Here is a 22,804-nt window from a genome sequence, read left to right on the forward strand (position 1 = left end):
TTTATCTGCTGATAAAGAAACAATTCAGCCTCTCCACCCTGCAACCCTGGGCTTTCTGCCATTCTTCCCAGATCCAAGCTCCCTGCTGGACCTGAAATAGTAGCAATCATAACAGTGCCTTGCATCGCACGACACAGTTCTCAATAGTTTACAAAGCATTTCCACACATGCCATCTAATTTAATCCTTGCAATGAGGATTGGTCCTCATTGCATGAGATAAGCAGAGCACACAGAATTAGTCCCTGCTTATGAAAAGAGAAACACATTCGGAGAGGATGACTGGTTGGGCCAAGGTCAAATGGCAGAGAGCTGGCACAGGTAGGATCCAAATCCAGTTAGACAGGGTGTCCCTTCGCCTAATTCAACTCTGTTCCAAGGGTGTTTACTCAGTCTTCTCTCTGTGCTTGGCACTTTGGGGCTTGCCTGAGTCAGCCGTGGGGATGAGGATGATGCTCATGCTCCTGCTTTTAGGACAGAGGAGGAGGACAAATTGAGGCCAAACACCAGTGTTTGGAAGGCAGTCACCTTTCTCCTTGTATCTGTTATGTAAATGTAATGTGTTTCCGGGAATGTGATGGAGTCTGATCTTTCTTCTATGAGGAAGAAGTTCTTTGGTTTGTTTTTTCTTGAAAGCTACATAAGGAAATGAAAAGCAGGGAGTAGGGTATGTTCGGTGTCTATGAAGCTTGTGCTTGGCACAGAGAGCGGCAGTAAACGGGGACTTGAGAGGAGAGTCACACTGGAAGGAGGCCTCACAGTAAAGCAAACAGAACTATACTTGGTGAGCTGATAAAAACTGAAAACATTAGCAACATTTACCAGATGCTTATTGTGCTCAAATTGTATCAATTAGTTGGTGGTGAGTAACAAAATGCCCTGATGTCCAGTGCCTTAAAACTGCAACCATTTGTCATTTCTGAGTTAGCTGTGGTGCCAGTGATCTGGGCTGGGGTATTCTTGGCTTGTCATGCTCATGAGTCTGTGATCAGTGGGCAGGGTGGCTGGGGACGGGCTGCCCTGGGATGGCCTCGGCTAGGACAATCCTCAAACAGGCTAGCCTAGGCACATCCTCATGGCAAAGTAGAGTAGCATGAGAGGGAGCAGAAGGGCACAAGATCCCTGACACACTGTCACATCCACTGTGTCTTTGGGCTGAGGCAAGTCACAAGGTGGCCCACACTTAGAGGCAGGGAATACGTGTCACCTCCTGATAAGCAGAGCAGCAAAGGCATTCAACAAAGGGCTTGGGGAAAAGTAAGGGGTAGAGAATTGAGGCCCATTCCATGTGTTGAATTTTGAGGCTGAGAAAAAAAAGTGTATAAGTTTCTCTGAGTTCTACCATATGGAAAATAATTACAGGCTGGTCCTGTGACCTGCTAATGCACACTGAGTAGGACCACTAGAGGAGCATCATTTGAGACTTTGTTGATGACTATGAGGTCAAGGGGATATTTTTGCATGAGAGAGGATAGCAGTTCACACACCAAAAAAAAAAAAAAAAAAAAGAGCAGACCAATGGCTTTGGTCAAGGTCACAGCCATGAGTGCCACCTGGGACAATGCCATCTGGGAGGTTTAGAACTCTCACCATATCCAGGAGTTCGGACTCACCATATGAAGATGGCTTTACACACACTGATGTGTATAATCCCTACCACACCAAAAAGTAAGGAATATTCTGAATTTCTCATCCAGTTTTATTCAGCACACTTTTGAGAACTCTGATGGAGAGAGCAGATGTCATGTACACCTGAGATGTATTGTACAAGAACACTGCTACGGACGTAAAGAGAAAAGGAATCTCTCTTCTATACTTTGTGTTCCACAAAAGAACATCGTTATTTCCAACCAGGCCCCTCAGAGCTATAGAATATTTTAAGGCTTGACATTCCTCTGTTCAAAACCATAATGAACCATTAGAAAAATGTAATATCTGAGATACATTATTCTGAATGTATTTTTGTAATTATCTAAATACCAATAGTCAAAATTTTCATGGAATGCTAAAGATCAGACTGAATCTGAAATCCATTAACAGTAAACAGATGGACCCAAAATGGACATCTCTCAATGCTAAAAATTGAAAATTTATGAAATTCATAAACTTATAAAATTTTAGCATATTCCCTTTTACTAGAGGCAGTCAAATGACAGCCACACTCGGACAAACAAGCAATTCCAGTTAAGAAAAGGAATACAACCAAGGCCTTATTTGATCATTGCTAGGGTCAGTGTCATTAGAAGCATTCTCTGCTCTGGGGGGAAAAAGCCAATGAAGGGAGCCGGACAGACGAGCGGTCAACAGCATTGCCGCTCACGCCTTCTTTGCTTTATTCGTCTGTCACCACACATTCTGAGCATCTGCTTTCTGCAGGACATGACCTCAGAGGTAAAAATCTCTCACTAGCACCTGCCATTGCTCTGTGAAGTCTAGGGCCTCTGGGGAGGACAAGAGCCCTCCCCCACCCCCGCCAGTGGTCACTGGTGTTTGGGTCATGTCACAGACGCCCACCTTTATGTGGGCTTCTGCAGCCCCACCATGCACCGAGCCATTCTTGCATCTCTCCTCAGGCATTCCCTTGTGTTTCTTCTGTAACAATAATCTCCTGTTATCTTTCAAGGGGCTTCATGCACCACCCTTCACCCCTAGCAGAGCCCATTCTGTACCCTCAGGTGGAGAAAAGGGTGCAAGATGGGCCTTTGCTTACCCGGTGGAGCCTGCAGTCCACATTCTATGTTGGGCAAATCTCTGCGTCCTCTCGGCTTTAGTCTCCCCAGTGGTTCGAACAAGGGCTGGGTGGAGGGATGAACACCCTCCTGCCACTTTGCCTGTCAAGTCTAAATAGGGGGACTTCTTCTGCCAAAGTCAGGGCATGGAGTGGAGATAAAGGTAAAAGTCCCACCATGGAGCAGACCCTGAGTCATGGGTTATGCACCAACATCCTCACATTGGCCTGGGAAGGAGGGATTCTGATGGTTATGCTTGACATGCAAAATGGGTTGAAGAGAGAATCACATTTAAGTTAACAGAAACCTGCAAATAGGCTCAAAAACTGCTTCTGGCCCCCAGACAAAATAGAAATGTGACTTAGAGTCTGGAACTTTGGCTTTCACCTCTGCTTCTGCTACTTGCCTGATGTTATATTTGGGGCAACTACTTCATGTCTCGGGACCTCAGTCTCCCCAAGAGTGAAATGGGAATATGAGGGACCTACCCCAGAGAATCTCCGTGAGATTTACTTAAAGCAGCAATGATTTGTAAAGACTATAGAGCAAAGAGGCAATCCATAAGCCCATGTAGGCGCTGGAGAACCCAGCCTCAGAGCGCAAAGAGGAAGCCATGGCTCCTGCCCACATCTCTCACTCTGGGTGGTCACTCAGGCCCAATAGCCTAAACAGTAGCTACACAATGACCAAGAACTGGACAAAGGTCCCTGGGTCCAGTCTTAGTTTTCACTAGGGAGGAAGAGAAGAACCAGCTGGAAGGTCCTAGAGAAGCCCCAAGGCTCTGACATACCGCCAGCCCACAGACTCCCCCCATTGCCCATCAAACAGGTGGCATTAGCACTCCCTCCTCCCTCCTACCACACCAGCCTCCCCATTGGGCAACTTTTCCTCTTTAAAATTTCCTCTTTAAAAGTTCCTGAATGTTAAGTCTAACAGACAGGAAGGAGCAGTAAGCAAGAGAAGGGGAAGGATGTGATAGGAGAGGACCCATCCTCATACTCTCCTAGAGAGCTGTTCCTCACTCCCACAGAACCATGCACGGCCCTGAGCAGCTTTTTGCCTCAGCTAACCAATGCTCAGCCCCATCCAGTGGGGGCTCTTGTGCATGTATGGTTGCACAAGTTTTAGAGCACGTGTACACACACATACACACAGGCTTAATCACATGAACACACACATAGGGACACACACAGGTTCTCACACACACCCAGGCTCACACACACAGGTACAGCAACAACTTCCAGGTGAGTGATGGCAGAGATGGTGGCAGTAAGAGTAGCCAGCTTACTCACCTGCTGGCAAACTCCAGACCAGGTTCCTAGACAGTGACTTTCTTCCTCTAAAAAAAAAAAAAAAAAAAATAGGGGCAGCCCAGGTGGCTCAGCGGTTTGGCGCCGCCTTCAGCCCAGGATGTGATCCTGGGAACTGCGGATCGAGTCTCAAGTCAGGCTCCTGCATGGAGCCTGCTTCTCCCTCTGCCTGTGTCTCTGCCTCTCTCTGTGTGTGTCTCTCATGAATAAATAAATAAAACCCTTTAAAAAATAAAATAAAATAATAACTCATTTATAATTAGTATCATTTTGTCAAAAATACTTCTGAAGAAAACAAAATATGTCAATCTAAGCCTACAGCTACTAAATTTAAGTAATATCCATCTATGTAACAACTAAAAATTTTTTTGTTTCAAGTTCTTATTTAAATTTCAGTTATTTAACATATAGTGTAATATTAGTTTCAGGAGTAGATTTCAGTGATTCATCACTTACATATAACACCCAGTGCTCATCACAACAGGTGCCCTCCATAATCCGCATCCCTCATCTAGCCCATCCCTCCTCCACCCCCTTCCAGCAACCCTCAGTGAGTTCTCTATAGTTAAGAGTCTGTTTTATGGTTTGCCTCTCTCTCTTTCTCCCCCTCTGCTCATCTCTTTTGTTTCTTAAATTCCACATATGAGTGAAATCACATGGTATTTGTTTTTCTCTGACTGACTTACTTCGCTTGGCGTAATTCCCTCTAGCTCTATCCACATCATTGTAAATGGCAATATTTCATTCTTTTGATGAGTAATCTTCTGTTTTGTATATATATCATATTTTCTTTATCCATTCATCAGTCGATGGACACTTGGGTTCTTTCCATAGTTCAGCTCTTGTTGATAAAGCTGCTGTAATTAAACATTGACACACTGATGTGTAAACACCCTTCAAATCCGTATTTTTGTAAACTTTGGGTAAATACCTAGTACTACAATTACTGAGTTGTAGGGTAGCTCTACTTTTAAGTTTTTGAGGAATCTCCACACTGTTTTCCAGAGCGGCTCCACCAGTTTGCATTCCCACCAACAGTGCAAGAGGGTTCCCCTTTCTCCACATCCTCATCAACAGCTGTTGTTTCTTCTGTTGTTAATTTTAGCCATTCTGACAGGTGTGAGGTGATATCTCACTGTGGTTTTGATTTGTATTTCCCTGACGATGAGTCATGTTCAGTATCCTTTCATGTGTCTGTTAGCCATCTGGATGTCTCCTTTAGAAAAATGGCTATTCATTTCTGCTGCCCACTTCTTAACTGGATTATTTGGGTTTGGGGTGTTGAGTTTCTTCATAGATTTTGGATACTGATCCTTCATCAGATATGCCATTTTCAAGTATCTCCCTCCATTCTACAGGTTGCCTTTTAATTTTGTTGTTTCCTTTGCTGTGCAGAAGCATTTTATCTTGATGAGGTCCCAATAGTTTATTTTTGTTTTTGTTTCCCCTGCACCCATTGACATGTCTAATAAGAAATTGCTCTAGCCAAGGTCAAACAGATTGCTGCCTGTGTTCTCCTCTGGGATTTTGAGGGACTCCTGTCTCAGATTTAAGTCTTTCATCCATTTAGAATTATTTTTTGTGTGTTGTAAGAAAGTAGTCCAGTTTCATTCTTCTGCATGTGCTGTCTAGTTTTCCCAACAACATTTGTTGAAGAGATTGTCTTTTTCCCATTGGATACTCTTTCTTGCTTTGTCAAAGATAAGTTGTCCATATAGTTGTGTGTCTATTTCTGGGTTCTCTATTCTGTTCCCTTGATCTATGTGTCTGTTTTTGTGCCTGTACCATACTGTTTTGATGACTACAGCTTTGTAATATAGCTTAAAGTCCAGAATTGTGATGTCTCCAGCTTTGCTTTGCTTTTTTCAGGATCACTTTGGCTATTCAGGATCTTTTGTGTTTCCATACAAATTTTTGGATTGTTTGTCCTAGTTCTGTAAAAAATGCTGGTGGTATCTTGATAGGGATTGAATTAAATGAGCTTTAGGTAGTATAGATATTATAACGATATTTGTTCTTCCAAACCATGAGCATGGAATGTGTTTCCAGTTCCTTGTGTTCTCTTCAATTTCTTTCATCAGTGTTCTACAGTTTTCAGAGTTTAGATTTTTTTAACTCTGGTTAGGTTTATTCCTAGGTATCTAATGGGTTTTGGTGCAATGGTAAATGGGATCAATTCCTTGATTTTTCTTTCTGCTACTTAAAATATTGGTGCATAGAAATGCAACAGCTTTCTTACATTGATTTTGTATCCTGTGACTTTATTTTTTTTTTATTTTTTTTTTTTCAAAATTTATTTATGATAGTCACACAGAGAGAGAGAGAGGCAGAGACATAGGCAGAGGGAGAAGCAGGCTCCATGCACTGGGAGCCCGACGTGGGATTCGATCCTGGGTCTCCAGGATCGCGCCCTGGGCCAAAGGCAGGCGCCAAGCCGCTGTGCCACCCAGGGATCCCCTCCTGTGACTTTATTGAATTTGTGTATCAGTTCTAGCAAATTTTTGGTGGAGTCTTTCAGGTTTTCTACACCGAGTATCACATCATCTGTGAATAGTGAAAGTTTGACTTCTTCCTTGCCAATTTGGATGCCTTTTGTTTCTTTTTTTGTTGTCTGATTGTTAAAGCTAGGACTTCAAGTACCATGTTAAATAGTAATGATGAGAATATACATCCCTGTCTTGTTCCTGATCAGAGAGGAAAAGCTCTCATTGAGGATGATATCAGCTGTGGGTGTTTTGTATATGGCCTTCATGATGTTGAGGGATGGTCCCTCTATCTCTACTTTGTTGAGGGTTTTTATCAAGAATGGGTACTATACTTTGCCAAATGTTTTTTCTGCATCTATTGAGAGGATCATATGGTTCTTATCTTTTCTTTTTAATGTGGTGTATCACACTGATTGATTTGCAAATATTAAACTACACTTGCAGCCCAGGAATAAATCCCACTAGATCGTGGTGAATGATTCTTTTAATGTACTGTTGGATTCGATTTGCCAGTATTTTGATGAGAATTTTTGCATCCATGTTCATTAGGGATATTAGCCTGTAATTCTCCTTTTTAGTGGGGTCTTTATTGGGTTTTGGAATCAAGTAAATGCTGGCCTTGTAGAATGAGTCTGGAAGTTTTTCTTCCATTTCTATGTTTTTGGAACATTTTGAGAAAAATAGGTATTAACTCTTCTTTAAATGTTTGGTGGAATTCTCCTGGGAAGCCATCTGGCCCTGGACTTTTGTTTGTTGAGAGATTTTCTTATTACTGATTCAACTTCTTTGTTGATTATGCAGCTATTCAAATTTTCTATTTCTTCCTGTTTCTGTTTTGGTAGTTTATATGTTTCTAGGAATTTATCCATTTCTTCCGGATTGCCCAATTTGTTGGCATACAATTTTTCATAATATTCTCTTATAATTATTTGTATTTCTGTGGTGTTGGTTGTGATCTCTTCTCTCTCGTTTGTGATCTTATTTATTTAGATCCTTTCTCTTTTTGATGAATCTGGCTATGGATTTATTAATTTTATTAATTTTTTCAAAGAACCAGATCCCAGTTTTATTGATTTGTTCTACTGGGTTTTTTGTTTGTTTGTGTCTGTATCCTTTATTTATTTCTGCTCTAATCATTATTATTTCCCTTTTTCTATTGACTCTAGGCTTCATTTGCTATTCCTTTTCTAGCTCCTTTAAATGTAAGGTTAGGTTGTATACTCGAGATTTTTCTTGCTTCTTGAGTAAGGCCTGTATTGCTATGAATTTCCCTCTTATGACCACTTTTGCTATATCCCAAAGGTTTGAGCATTTTGGATTAATTTTCATTTTTTTCCATGATTTGTTTTTTTTTTACTTTTTTTTTTAATTTCCTGATCAACCTATTCATTCTTTTTTTAAGATTTTTTTTATTTATTTGAGAGCAAGAGAGAGAGCATAAGCAGGAGGGGCAGAGGGAGAAGGAGAAGCAGGCTCCCCGCTGAAGAGGGAGCCTAACACAGGACTTGATCCCAGGATCCTGAGATCATGACCTGAGCTGAAGTCAGATGCTTAACTGACTAAGCCACCCAGCCCACTCCTTATTCGTTCTTTAGTAGTATGTTCTCTAACCTCATGTATGATCTTCACAAATTTTTTCTTGTGGTTGACTCCATGTTTCATAGCATTGTGCTTAGAAAATATGCATGGTATGATCTCAATCTTTTTGTACTTATTGAGATGTGACTTTCATCTCATTTCAGTATGTGATTTATTCTGGAGAATTTCCCATGTGCACTTGAAAAGGGTGTGTAATCTGCTGCTTTAGGATGAAATGTTCTGAATATATCTGTGTAGTCCATCTGGTCCAGTGTATCATTCAAAGCCATTGTTTCTTTGTTGATTTTCTGCTTAGATGATCTGTCCATTGCTGTGAGTGGGGTGTTAAAGTCCCCTACTATTATTGAATTATTATCAATGAGTTCCTTTATGTTTGTTATTGTTTTACATATTTGGCTGCTCCCAAGTTAGGTACATAAATATTTCAATTGTTAGATCTTCTTGTTGGAAAGTCTTATTATGATATAGTGTCCTTCTTCATCTCTTGTTACAGTCTTTGGTTTAAAATCTAGTTCAAAAAAAATAAATAAATAAAATAAAATCTAGTTCATCTGATATATGTATGGCTATTCTGGCTTTCTTTTGACATCTATTAGTATGATAGATGGTCCTCCATCCTCTCACTTTCAATCTACAGGTGTCTTTAGGTCTAAAATGAGTCTCTTATAGGCACAGACAGTGACTTTCTGTCCAACATTTATAACATGTCTTCTAGGGTTTGTCACCAAGATTCAATAGCCATAGGGACTGGAGGAGCATAAATATTTAACAGTGGGATCTCATGGTGGGGAAAGGGCAGGGAAAAGACCTTGGTTTATAGTATTTATCAATTTCTGTGGTATAAATACTCTCCTGAGGTCATTTCAAGCTACCAACATGGCATCGCTGAAAGCCAGGTTGAAAGAGACAGGAGCATGGTCAGCTCTGGTGAGCCCCATCAGCCATTCAGCTGCTAGGGAAGCACCAGTGTGAATCATAGGAGCAGCTTTCCTTCCCAGTCAAAGACCACGACACCAAACCCCAAGAAGAAACAGGACCGGGATCCCTGGGTGGCGCAGCAGTTTAACGCCTGCCTTTGGCCCAGGGCACGATCCTGGAGACCCGGGATCGAGTCCCACGTCGGGCTCCCGGTGCATGGAGCCTGCTTCTCCCTCTGCCTGTGTCTCTGCCTCTCTCTCTCTGTGTGTGACTATCATAAATAAATAAAAATTTAAAAAAAAATTCTAAGAAACAGGACCAAAACATTTCCAAACTACAGGCCAAAGTTTATTTGTTCAATTGACAATATTTCCTCAAAGGAACTAAAATTATGGAGAAATATTAAGGGAAAATAAAATATCCTTCTGACATTCGGCAACATGTACAGTTAACAAATGTAGGACATTTTTCTGTCCAGAAACTGACAGAAAAAATATTACTGGGCAACCTCCAGCAACCATCATTTTTTTAAAAGATTTTTTATTTATGTATTCATGAGAGACAGAGAGAGAGACAGGCAGAGACACAGGCAGAGGGAGAAGCAGGCTCCATGCAGGGAGCCCGACACGAGACTCGATCCCGGGTCTCCAGGATCAGGCCCCGGGCTGAAGGTGGCACTAAACCGCTGAGCCACCCGGGCTGCCCAGCCATCATTTTTTTTTTTTAATTTTTTATTTATTTATGATAGTCACAGAGAGAGAGAGAGAGGCAGAGACACAGGCAGAGGGAGAAGCAGGCTCCATGCACCGGGAGCCCGACGTGGGACTCGATCCCGGGTCTCCAGGATCGCGCCCTGGGCCAAAGGCAGGCGCCAAACCACTGCGCCACCCAGGGATCCCCAAGCCATCATTTTTTTAATAGAATTTTTGTTTGGTTTGTTCAGGTTTGGTTTAAAATAATTTCAAACAGTGTTATAGCACATGAAGTCAGAAAAGAAGGAGAACTTACTGGAAATACCCCAATCTAAGTGAGGCCAGTGTGGAAGGATCCTCTACCTTATGTGTGTAGTTTTGCTTGAGGAATGAAGGGTCATCAGAAGCTTTGGGAAAGACCACCTGGAGTGAGCAAACACAAACACCCACCTTCCTGAGAAACTGCCAAGTCCTTCTGCAAGGACAGTTCTGTGCCATTATTCTGCATAATCCTCATCAAACAACTTCTTTCCATTCCTCTGCTTTAGCTCAGTTGCTTGCCTCTCTCATTTTTATTAGGTTTTCTGAATGCAAACCTGAGATGACTCCCAATGCAAACAGAGAAGCTTCTGTTACAGTCCATTTGAAAAACTGCCCACTGGAATAGAGAAAGAGAAAACACATTTTCGTATTTATCCAAAAGCAATGGAGCCTCAAACAATAAGTTAAGATTATAATATTCTTGAGGGAGACAAAATTCTCAATTCCAATATAAACTGTACAATTGGTTATCTCTATACCATTAAGGAAGTGTCCCAGCCGAATGAACTAAATACACTCCGGATGACCAAGATCCTTTACAGAATAGCAATCAGAACAAAGGCAAAAGAGATAAAAATAGAACACCTCCCCCTGACAGCAACCCCAAGCAGAAAGCTATAAACCTATTAGGAGTGTGGGTTTAACATCTCATCCTCAGGAGTTTATTAATGAAGCCGTGTGACTATGAGAGCCTGGATTTATGAGGCTTCATGACTCCTACCTAGCCACCGAGACTCAGAAAGGTGAACCTTCAGCCACATTATCACTGCAGGTGTGTGCAGGAGTAAGGACCAAACCCTTGTCCTCCTGGCTTCACGATAAATCTCCTCCTACCAAAGTAGGAGGGTGTGGGGAGGCCACATAACTAAGGCATTCTTTCCACAGCACCTCTTTAAAAAATAAAATTCCCCTTGTGTCTTTGAAAGATACGAGCATTCCATTTTGTGCCCTCTCTAGAAACTTATATGTTGAGTGAACTGCGGTGCACCTGTTCTTTGGGGTAACTGGGAGAAGAGAGGTAGAGGAAGATGCTTCCTTGTGTTCACTAGAAGGCTGAGGCATAAGGGTCCCGGAGTTGACTCTTTCTTCTAACATCTCAGAGTCTGAGATCCTAGGCAAGTTACAGTCATCCTCATCTAAAAAATGGGGATGGTAATAATAAGAATCATTGCATGTAATAGGCATCACCCCGTTAAAAGTGTTTAGTGAGATAAACCAGGCACGCAATAAAGACTTGGAGGTTGTTGTCAGCTATCATTTCTGCTTTTTGTTGATCCTAAAATGCACATTTCCCCACATTTTAACATTTCTTCAGTTCATCTGGCAGTCTACAGCATCCTAGCATTGTGTCAAATTTTAATGGCACATCTTACAATCAATGGAGTCTTGCTTTGATGAAATATGGCGTTGTAATTATCAGTACTGTTATCACCAGAGATTTGACCATAAAATAATAATGAGACTGCTTCCATGAGCTGTGGACAATAAGCAGCCTTATTATTTTATAATAGCACGGCAGATTTCCCAGCTAGAAGACTCTCCTGGGGGCCGCTGTACAATAGCTAAGATGGATGAATGTTGCCTTCTAGCAGTAACAGACTTTCAATAGATCTGTCTGACTTTAAGCAAGCCCAAGGTATGAAAATCCACATTTCCATTGAAAAACTAATTAGAAGGTAATACTGTAAAATAGAAGTATACTAAAAGTGCCCATTTGGGCAGTGTTTCTCAGCCTTTTTTTCCCAAACCCCCAATGAGCCTTTTAAGACTTTTTTTTTTTTTTGAGAGGGAGAGAGAGAGAGAGAGAATGAGAGAACAAGCCAAGGGAGAAGCACACTCCCCACTGAGCAGGCAACCCACAGCGGGACTCAATCCCAGGACCCTGAGATCATAACCTGACCCAAAAGCAGACATTTAACTGACTGAGGTACCCCTTTTAAGTCATATTAAGACATTTTTGTCCATATATTTCCCCCAGTGAAATTTTAATGTTAAGGACACACTGTATATCTATGTATGATTTATATATATATCCATGCTTTACACATAAAAAGCTATATAAACAATGTATAAAGGAATATGATTTTTATGCTCTCTTGAGTACAATATTGCCCCTTTGAGAATGCATGCTTTAGAGACAGATCTTAAAGGACATTTGAAATTCCATATGATGGGAAATTTTTACTCACACTCAATGTTTCAATGATATGTCAGCTACAGAAAAGAAGAAACACAAGGTAGCCTGTTTGATAAAATGTCCACAGGGGAGTGTCTGGAGTGTCTACTCCATCTTCATTACAGGCCAATGTCTCTCTAGATGTTTTTCAGACCTTGTTACCCAAGCAACACACCAGGCAGGTGGCACACATATGAGCCATATTGACTTGATAATTGAAGAAAACTTGCCTCCAAGTTAAGTAGATTTTTTTTAAATGTGAGTGAGTGTTTATCTTTCCCATGACTAATAGGCATGGATGGTAAGTAGTTGGTTCAAATAACAGTTACTGGAATTATTTCTACAATAGCTCTCAGTATTTTTTTTTCCTATCCCACATTGTTATTTCCCTAGTAGCTGAAATCAGCACGCTGGTCAATAATTTTCCTGGATATCTTCTACAGGTTAGCCCCAAGGGCAGGATTCTCTGCATTGCCAATCGCCTTGCCCCTGGGCCGGCTGAAGTTTCCTGAACCCCAGAAGAAGGACACCTGATGTGGCACCAAATAACTACTTTCTGCTTCCCATTTCCTGCTTCCCACTGCCTGTTTCCCACTTCCTGCTTCCTGCCTCCCATTTCCTGCTTCCTGTTTTAGTTTTGGCCCAAAGTCTAAAGCAGCAAGAGTGATGGACTCCTGGCACCTCTGCCTCAGAGTAGATGGGAAACTCAGCAGAGGCTTGGACAGAAGTTGGACAGGTTCACAGAAAATGAGCTCTGCAGAGCTGGAAATCTTTACCCAGAGGGAGGGGAAAATAGAGGCTAAAGGAAGGTTAGTAAGGGGAGCTCCAGGTTCTGTGATGACAACAAAGTGAGGGAGCCCATGGGGGAAAGCCAGCAAGGAAGCAGCCAGCTCACAGGACAGAACTCAAGGAAACAGTGGACTCTAGTTCTAGGCCACAGCAGAGGGAGCCCAGCTGCCTAGCCCAGCTTGGGGACACATGTGCCAAAGCCTGGAAGCAGCAGCAATGGACCACAAGTGATCCTGACCCCCATCCAGGGGCCACTCAGGAATAGGCTGGGAGGTTTTTTGAGGACTGCTCCAACCCAGGGTGAGATTTCAGAGGGACCTGAGGCTGGGCTCTGAGCAGCACCCACACCCTCACGCCACTGCCCAGGAGATAGGTTGTTCAGTCTGCTAATGCCTGTTTAAAGAGGCCAAGGCCTTCAACTCCACAAATGAGATTGTTTGCCTAAAATATGGAAGGAAGGAAGGAAGGAAGGAAGGAAGGAAGGAAGGAAGGAAGGAAGGAAGGAAGGAAGGAAGGAAGGAAATGGAAGGAAGAAGGAGAAGAACCTGTAAGATTTTCCCCCTTAGTTAGAGCTCCATGCTCAATATGAATAGAGTTGGGGTATTCAGTGTGACCATCAGCCCCTTCTCACCGAGCCTCAGGAAAACAAGGACCTGGTAAGAGCCATCTCTCCTCCCGGAGTCTAGGATCCTCTTGCCCCTTAGGACCACAGTGTTTGTTCTGCTACGGATCCCATCCCTGGCTGCCTCTAAGCCTCTCTCAGGGCTCCTCTCTCCCCATGCAATGGCCTGTTGGAGCCCCTGATCAGTGAGCCAGCTTGGGGGCCCCAGGAATGAGAACTGTAGAGGCTCCAGGAAAATGCATCGTCTTCATTTCTGGATATAGAGTCCTAGGCCTAGTACCCTTGACCCCAATTTTTCCATCTGACCATAAACCATTGATGGCACTCTCTTCTTATTTGGATAAGTGGAGGAGACCAGGGATGAGGAGGGCTGGCAGGGGAAAAGAGGGCCTCGCTAAGGAGATGAAGGGCAGAGCGACAAGAAAAAAGACATGCTCTTTAGGTGAACACCAAATGGGCACAGAGTTCTGGCCTACACTATGTGCTTAGCCAGTATTCTGACCCTCTTCACAGAAAGGACAAGCCAGTGTGTCATCGGCTTGATGAGACACTGTGTACAAGTAGCTGGGAGATTTTCATTCACTGTGAGCATGATAAGCCAATGTGTGAAGCAGGACTATGTCCAAACCCAGTTCCAGTCTACACTCTTGAAGGTGCTCATCAGCAAACTGAAGAGGTCCAAGGAGACACAACCACCATGGTCAGAGGACTCAGGGTGTGTCACCCAGGAAAGAACAAGGGTGTATACCCGGAAAAAGGCAATACTTAAAAGGTTCTAGAAACCTACAAGCTTCTGACAAAGAGGAAGAACACAGTCACTCAGCTCCCCAAAACGGGCAAAGAAATTAGACCAAGAGCATAGGGAAGCAAATACTAGCTAAAAGCAAAGGGATTTGTGCAACAGACGTCTGACAACTACTATATAGCAGGAAAAAAGCATGGTGTTTGGACTCATTCCTCCTCTGCCATGTACTCGTGGTGAGGCCTTGAGCAAGGTAGCTAGTTTCTGTAAGCCTCGGTTTTATTGTCTCCAAATTGAGAGACATAACAATGTCTTCAAAGTTTGCTGTGAAGGTTAAAATTAAATAGTACATATAAAACAGCACAGACAGTAAAGTACCCCAAAACATTAGCTCTGATCATTTTAGCATCCTGGAGTGCTTACGACATAGTCATCTATTATGTAAAGGGGTGCTGTTATGAGTCAAGTTGCGTCTCCTTGAAAAGGCATGTTGGAGCCTCCACTATCTCAGGGTAGGACTTTATTTGGAGACAGGGTCTTTACAGAAGTAATCCAGTTAAACTAAGGTCATAAGGGTGGGCCCCAATCCAATAAAACTTATTGGACATGGACACACATTAATGGAAGATGGGCATGCAGAGACGCAGGGAGAAGATGGCCTTTGACCTGCCAAGAAGAGCAGCCTGGAGTAGACTCTCCCTTCCAGCCACAGAAGGGACCGACCCTGCTGACAGCTTAATCTTGGACTTCTTGTCTCCAAAACTGGGAGACAATAAATTTCCATGGTTTAAGTCTGTGGTTCTTTGTTATGGGGCCCCAGCAAACTGAAACAGGTCCCCACTCATCAAACGTGGGGTTTAAGGGTGGACATGACTGGATTACCATCTAATAAGTACAGACTCCTGGGCCCCCCCCCCCAACCAGATACTCTGATTCAATTCAGTCAAGCCAGGACCTCAAATCTGTATTTTGCAAAACAGCCCCCAAGGTGCAGCAAGTGGATGCTTGTTTAGAGCCTCTGGCTGGACAAGCTTCAAAGTATTCTTCAGCTCTGTTTGCCATCCACGTGAAGCAAAACATAAGAAGGAAAGATGTGCATGCGCAGATGTGTATCCATGCCTGTGTCGTTCTAAGCATATGTCCATATTCAGAAAGGATCCTCCTTTCAAGAGTCCTCAAATGTAAATGGGAAAAGGTAAAGAATACAAGTCGAATTGATTTGCCTTTGCCCAAATTGGCTTCCACCCAGACCTAAGTGGCCCCGGCAGTCATCCTGCCCCCACTGCCCTCATGACTCCAGCTGACAGCCTCCGAGCAACCCCCGGAGCAGCTGTCACCCGAGCGGCTGCAGAGGCCCCAGGGCAGCAGGCCGAGAGGAGCAGCTGGGGGCTCTCCTCGAAGGCTCCCCCGCCAGAGCTCTGGGGCTTCTGGGGGGCTCCGGAGCACCAGGGCTGCCCCACAGCGCGCATATAGATCAAAGTACAGATTCTTACCAAGTCCAGACTTATACTTGTGATATGGCATAGTCCAATTTATAGAGAACCAGCAGCTCAATACAAAGTGAGCATTTTCTGGCATTGGGTTTTATGTAAATATTGGCCAGATTTGATATCTTGATATCATTTTCCCACATGAGCTATGGTATCAGGTCTGTGCATAAAAATAGGTGGAGGGTAGCCCAGGTGGCTCAGTGGTTTAGCACCACCTTCAGCCCAGGGCCTGATCCTGAAGACCCTGGATCGAGGCCCACGTCTGGCTCCCTGCATGGAGCCTGCTTCTCCCTCTGCCTGTGTCTCTGCCTCTCTCTCTCTCTCTCTCTCTCTGTTTCTCTTATGAATAAATAAATAAAATCTTAAAAAAAAAATAGGTGGAGATCCACCTGCCACGTCCAGCCCAGCCCCAGAGCTGTAGGCTAACCTATGTGAGGACACAGGCTAATATGCGGGGACATCTGAGCTCGTGTAAGATAACAGTACTCTTGGAAAGAGCACGAATTTACCTGTTGTACTGTACGGCTGGAGGTTTTTCTGGGATGTGTCCTGCATGACCCACCACCCCCACCAGCATGTATGCAGGCAGCCTAAAGAATGTTGTTTGTGAGATTCGCACTGCATAAGTGACCTTGGGAGCCGGTTAATTGACGTTAGCTGATCTCCAGGTCAGATTTGGCCCTTCTGGTCTGGACGCCAAGAGCTGTAAATCTCACCTCAATCCCCTCGGGCCCCAGGCTGGGTTGGCATCTCAGGGTGGAATCCGGGAGGAGAGGCAAAGATGGAAAGACATGATAACATAGAAACGGAGCTCGCTCCAAACTGCACGTAGGCAAACAGGTTAACTTCAGACTCTCATTTGCCCTATTAAAAAAGATCCATATGGAGATGGTCAGTTGGAAGGGCCACCTGAGGGGAGGGCACTCCCCCCAGACCTCTTAATGGAGACTCCAGCTGGCCTGTCTCCACAGGGTTGCCCCAGCTGATGAGGTTGGATGCCATCAGCACCTGGTCTGCTGGAATGCAGGCTTATTCTCCTTTACTGCTTGCCCTCATCTATGTGGAAAAGATTTCCCTTTTCTTCTGCTTCTAGATTAGATTTTTATAATATCAATAAAGTGTTTTCCCCCTTCAAAACTGTATGACTGCCATGAATCTTTTCTTCTGTGTAATATCATCTAATTTCTTTTTTTTTTTTTTTTTTTAGAGATTTTAGTTATTTATTCATGAGAGACAGGGAGAGAGGCAGAGACACAGGCAGAGGGAGAAGCAGGCTCCCTGCAGGGAGTCTCATGCAGGGCTCGATCCCAGGACCCCGGGATCATGCCCTGAGCTGGAGGCAGATGCTCAACCACTGAGCCACTCAAGTGCCCCAATATCTTCTAATTTCATTTAACTTAAATAAAGCAGACTGAAAAAGTTTTATCAGCCTGAAAGTTATATCATCCCCTAATTCAGCTCTGGTTTTTTTCCCCTGTATAATAGTTACCTATAGCTGCATAACAAATTACCTCCAAATTTAGTGGCTTAAAGCAAAAAACATTTATTATCTCACCAACTCTGTGGGTAGGAATCCAAGGTGGCTCAGCTTAGTGTCTGAGGCTCAGAGTCTCTCAGGAGGTTACAGAAAAACTGTTGGACAGGGCTGGGTCTCATCTGAGGTGGGGGCCATAAATTAGCTTCCAGTTCACTCATGTGGTTGTTGACAGGGCCCAGTCTTTTGCCCATGGAGCTCCTCACAGGACTGCTTCACAGGCTGGCTTTCTCAAGGTAACTAAACTAGGGAAGCAAGAAAGAGAGACAGGAGTCATGGTTTTTTTATGACTTAATCTCAGGAACAACATCCTTCACTTCCACCATACTCCATCCAGTAGAAGCCAGTCATTAGATCCAGCCCACAGTCAAGGAAAGTGTCTTATACGAGGACATGATAGCAAGGAAGAGGGGATGGGGACCCAATTCTGACTCAAAGAAGAATTTCAACACAGCCCCTTGGATACCTTCTTCCTACATTCTACTGGTAAACTGTTCTTTACAGCTCATTTCATCATATCACAGAGAGGAAAGATGGTGCTCCCTGGAAGGATCTACCTATGTCATGTTTCTATACACATACAAAATAAAGTCTTAAAAATAAATAACGGAAAATCCTAAAGTGCTCCATTATCAAAATATTTACAAAGCAGCAAATCTCTCTGCTTTGACTTCTTTTTCCTGCACTCTATAGGATTGACAAATTTACTGCAAGGATCAAACAGTAAATATTTTGGGCTTAGAAGGCCTTATGACCTCTGTCACAACTACTCAACCTTGCCTTCGTAGCACAAAGCATATTGGGCAATATGTAAGTAAACAGGCATGGCTGTGTTCCAATAAAACTTTATTTATACAACAGACATCAGGCAAAATTTTACTCACAGCTTGTAGTTCGACAACTGTGCAGTAGGAAATAGCCTGTATTCTATTCGAGAATAAAATAGAAATTATCAATAAAAATACAGTAGAACTATCATGTTACTATTTCTGATAAACGCATTTAGGTGACACATGTATAAAATGCTTCATCATAAACATATGCAAATAATATTGAGTCCATAGGGACAGTCACTATCCAAGTAGAGAACATATGACCTGTGAACTCTCCTGTCATCTAGAATATTAGAAGCTGTGCAACTGTTGAGTCAATGGGGTGACAGTGGAAGGCCTGAAAGGAACTGAAATGTTTCTTTTGCCATCCTTATGATGAACTTCCACCTAATCACCTAGGATAGCACTTCCATTCATTTCCTTTGTTTAATGACACAACAAAAGAACATTGGGCTGACCGTGAAAATCCCATCTGTTGGGAGGATAGAGATAATGAAAATGAAAGGAAAAGCTCATAAAAATAATTTCTGAACCTGAAGTGAAGGTAGAAGAAGAGCCTTCCTCATGACCATTTTTCAAGTCTGAGCATCTGGAAGCCAGAGCCAGACCAGCCATAATTCAAGGGAGTTGGATGAAATTTTTTCTCCCATAACTGATCCAAGTTCCTGGAGAAATTCCAATGGGCTTAGCACTCCCAGCGCTTACCTTCTATTTCATTGTTGTCACTGCATTTCAGAAATCCCAAGCATCTAAACTCGATGTGTCCCAGGTTCAGAGTTTTGTCCTCCTCAGAGGAAGGCAAGAGTGGGCAAGAGTCAGCAGCACCACCAGGTATTCCAGGAAGAAGGGCAGCCATCTGCACACCCTTCTTATGCCTTGTACAGCAGTCTGTAAGTCCAACTCATCCGTGGCCCCCTGGGACGGTATGGAGAGTTGTTTGACATCACCATGCACTGCTATGTATAATTATATGGCATCCTCTCCTCACAGTGATGAAAAATTAATTTAAAGAGATTTAATTTTAAAAGGAACATTGATGTGATGTTCATAAATCAATGAGCTAAATATTAGGTCTCCCAAGTGTTATAAAATCAGTTAATGCTCCTTTGTGCAGTGAATATCACTCTTAATCATCAATGCCATTAGATATGACTTCTCTTAAAATGCCTCAGCCAATGCATCTCAACATGCAATGCTCACTTTCTAAGCAATCGCATGAAAAAATAAAGAGAGATCAGGAATTTGAAAACTACTGCTGGGCTTCCCTAACATTATAGGGGAAAATTATATGTTCAGTGATTCTCAACCTTTAGCTCAAATCAGAATCCCCTGGAAGGCTCATGAAAGCACAGGTTGCTGGGCCCCACCCAAGTTTCCAATTGAGTAGATTTAGGGTGGGGTGAGAACTTGCGCTTCTTCACAGGGTTTTAGGTGATGCAGATGCTTCTGGAACGGGGACCACAGGTGGGGAACGACTCCTCTAGAGAAAGAGTCTGCCAGCTTTCTGAAAGGGCTAAATAATAAATATTTAGGCTTTGCAGACCAGACTATATCTGTTGCAGCTACTCAACTCTGCCACTGTAGCAGGAAAACAGCCATAGACAATACACAGATGAATGCAGGTAGTTTGTTTCAGTAAAACTTTATTTACAAAAACAAATGGTGGGCTGGAGTTGGTCTGTTGGCCACAGTTTGCCCATCCCTGCTCCAGAGTGTGAAGGACTCCCACCACCAGACCTGCCCTAGCTCCCAAGGCATAAGCAATGCCTGAAAGAGATAAAGGGCATACCAAGACACTCTCTCCCCGTCCCATGTTTCTTCCTAAAGGATCTTACCTGCAGAGGAACAGAGAACCAGGAATGACATGACACCTGAATTTTTGTCTTTTAAAATGTGTTCCAAGGAACTCTATGAACTATTTGTTCAGAAACAACCAAGGATATTAACATGGCAAAACTTCAGAAACAGGCATTGTTCAGCATTTCAGTCTGTTTTAGAGGAGAATATTGGAAGCCAACATCTGTTGCTTATCACTATGCACCATTTCAGTCTCCAATAGACTACAAATGTAAGCTCTAAGAAAGCTGAGACCTTATCTTCAATTTCTAGAAAAGTGCCTGGCCTCGGGTAGGCTCTCAAAAATATTTGTTGAATGAAATAAATCCTATGAAATCAATAAACCCCTTCTTAGTCCTGAGATTTCTAAATCAACCCTCAGAGCCTGGTAGCCAACTGTGCCTCCCTCCTCCTGCCCTGACACCCCTGGAATGCTAGGAACAGGACAGGAACTCCAGGAGGGATATGTCTCCCAGGATCACCGCATAAGTAGATGATAAGGACAGGGCTCCTTTCTATCTCTCAGCTACTACAACAGACCCAGTTTGCTACCTAGAGTCTCAAGGAACCCTCGGTTCTCCCACCATCGCAATGAAAGTTGGAGAAGCTGTAAATAAACCCCAGGGAGTCTGGGATAAAAGCAGAGAGCCTCGGGAAGTGGATGGAGAGAGCCTGTAGTAAACATTGGGTCTGATGTGATGAGAGATATTTTAGTATCAGAAGTAAACAGCAAGGTGGAATAAGGGAAGGGGTGGCAGATGTAGAAGGAGAAAGGGATGGGGAACAAGACTTCCCACTGTGTAAAGGATCCACTAGAAGCACTACTTTTTTTTTATGTGCAATTTGTAAGTGTGCAAGAAGGAAACACTAGACCTCAAGGTCTGAGAATCTTCTGAAAAGCAAGAGAATTTATGTAAGATATATATTCTATATTGGTGAGTCAAACTGATACAAGGCCAGTGAGGTCATTTTGCATTACTACATTTTGCATACTATTAAGTCATTAATAGTAGTTAATACACTATTCTCAGCAAAGGGTAGGTTTAGAATCTGATGCAATTCTTGGTGTTACAGAAGGTATGGGATTAAAGGGCAACAGTCACAATGAATAAACAATGGATAACAGGAGTGTCCCTATCTCTTGACAGCAAATCCCAGAAAAACCTGTCAGAGAAGATCAGTAACATTTTATGACAGATAACAGGGCACAGCCAAACTTAATGTTACTTAAGGTCTTTCCAGTCTGAGTAGTCAATTAATAGGGCTCCTCATTTAGCTTGCTGGGCTGAAAATGTTCTATCCCCTTCACCTTATTTATCAACACCCAGAAAGGTCTTTTAAAACATAGACCTGAATTAAAGTAGTTTGAGACCTAAGGATGTTTCATATTCTCTGAATCAGATCTCAAATGGAGATGGAGAATGAAACAATTATAGCTGAGTTTATTAGCCAAGGTCCTCCAGAGAAATAGAACCAATAGTATGTCTCTCTGTCTCTCCATAGATAGATGATAGATGGACAATTAGATAGATGATAGATAGATGATAGATAGATAGATAGATAGATAGATAGATAGATAGATACCAATGGAAACAGAAAGACAGTAGGTAAGACAGAAATTTATTTTAAGGAATATGACATGTAATTATGGGGGCTGGCAAGTCTAAAATCTGCTGGGTGGGCCAGCAGGCCAGAGACCCAGGAATGAGTTAGAGTTTGAGTTTGAAGGTAATCTGCCAGCAAAATTCTCTCTTCCTCCTGGAAGGTCAACCTTTTTTCCATTAAAGCCTTCCCATAGTTGGATGAGGCCCATCTACATCATGAAGGGTAATCTGCTCTACTCAGATTTTACGAGTTAAATGTTAGTCTCATCTAAAAAACACATTCAGAAAAACATCTAGAATCATGTTTGAGCAAACATCTGAACACTGTGGCCTCGCCAAGTCAACACATAAAATGCATCACCACACGATTTCATCCTCTGGCAGCATCCAGAACAGAACGTCTGGGAGTCTAGGGGTTTCCAGAGCTTCTCTGCTTTGCCTGCCTCCTGACGCCATTGGTGCCCTCTCCTTAATCCCACCAGCTCGGCTGCATCCTGCAGATGTGCCAATAAATATTCAGACTAGGTGTCTCTTTCTGAAAAGAATAAAAGAGAAGAGAGGAGGGGAGAACAGAGGGGAGGAAGGGAGAATAACATCCTTAGGAGAAGCAATGAATAGGCCAAACCCACCCAAGCCCAGTCCAACATGTTATTCTCTGCTATTTGTGGACTTGATGTCACATCAAGCCTCCACCTTTTCCATGGACCCTGCAAGGAATAGCCTAAGAGTAGCTTTTCTTTACTAAAACACTCTGTGGTCCTTTGTTAGGAAGACGAAGAGTCATGTTGTAAGTCTCAAGAGACTTACTGAAGCTTGTATATTTTCTTTTATCTTTTCCATGGCCAAAGGCAGTTTATTAATTTACATCAGTATAAAGCTCTGAATGGTGCTCCAGAGGATCCCTCCAAGTCTGAAGGACAAACCTGAGATTTGTTCTTTCCTGGATTAATTGCAACTACTTCACAAGCTCAGACCTTTTCCTAAAAATTGAGCAAGAACAGAGCTGACTTTTCTGCAAACCTAGTGAGAACCAAGATGCCTGCTGAAATCATTATTTACAGTCTCCTCTGGCCTGCAAAGTCACATACTGATACTTCAGCCCAAATGAAAGAATTAATCAATTTT

General features: G+C 42.9%; 2 long non-coding RNA genes across 2 annotated transcripts; one reads left to right on the plus strand and one right to left on the minus strand.

Annotated features, from left to right (window-relative positions):
* The first annotated feature begins 201 nt into the window (after positions 1 to 201).
* On the plus strand, positions 202 to 15,173 carry LOC112662789 (uncharacterized). The gene is made up of 2 exons (XR_003138829.3): positions 202 to 319; positions 12,673 to 15,173. It is a non-coding gene; the product is annotated as an uncharacterized LOC112662789 (long non-coding RNA).
* Positions 8,116 to 22,383, minus strand: LOC125754328 (uncharacterized). The gene is made up of 3 exons (XR_007408261.1): positions 17,428 to 22,383; positions 10,183 to 10,390; positions 8,116 to 8,630 (listed from the first exon to the last, which is right to left on the minus strand). It is a non-coding gene; the product is annotated as an uncharacterized LOC125754328 (long non-coding RNA).
* Between the last annotated feature and the right edge of the window lie 421 nt (positions 22,384 to 22,804).

This window comes from Canis lupus, chromosome 34, assembly GCF_003254725.2.
Source record: "Canis lupus dingo isolate Sandy chromosome 34, ASM325472v2, whole genome shotgun sequence".
In the NCBI taxonomy this organism is placed as follows: domain Eukaryota; kingdom Metazoa; phylum Chordata; class Mammalia; order Carnivora; family Canidae; genus Canis; species Canis lupus.